Source organism: Egretta garzetta, unplaced genomic scaffold, assembly GCF_000687185.1.
Source record: "Egretta garzetta isolate BGI_Z169 unplaced genomic scaffold, ASM68718v1 scaffold322, whole genome shotgun sequence".
Lineage (NCBI taxonomy): Eukaryota > Metazoa > Chordata > Aves > Pelecaniformes > Ardeidae > Egretta > Egretta garzetta.
The window spans coordinates 429,264-429,919 of NW_009259044.1; positions in this window are offsets into that span (position 1 = coordinate 429,264).

The following is a 656-nucleotide window of genomic DNA, read 5'->3' on the forward strand; positions in this document are numbered from 1 at the left end:
CCCCCCCCAAATTTCTTTAACATTTTTGCAATTACTTCAGTGAGCTTAGGAATTTTTTTGGTATTCCAAGAGGAGCTGGGGATGGGGAGGCCGGGGACAAGGAAAGTGTGACCCCTATGAATTAACAACTAGCAAGGTAAGAGAAAATACACAAAATAAAGTGCCTTAAAGCCAGAAAGGGAACCCTTTACACTGAGACTTAGCGAATGGACATTGTCACCGAAGGAGATGACCCGTTGGGACCTACCTACCTGTAAATATCTTGCTCAGCAGAAACAAAAAATAAAAAACCAGCGAACAATATATTTTTCTATTGTATCCCCCAGCACCATTTTGTCTCATTGCTCTCAGTTCCACTTTGCCTGCTCTTTGGGAAGTGGGGACTAGTGAAAGAACGGAGGAAAACCGATGCTGAGGTTGTTGCCATGTGCGAAGGGGTCTTACGGAGGAATTGCTATTCCAGTAGAAGAAATAACCGTTGTTTACACGTGTATGGAATCTGAACTGCTACTAGCGTAGAGTCGATGTCTTATAATGTTCATGGTTTTTTGGTGACAGTCCCAAGGACGTAGGTACTTGGATGGATTCAGTGCATGGAAAATCTCTCTCTTTTTTTTTTTTTTTTTTTTTTTTTTTTTTTTTTTTTTTTTAAGATT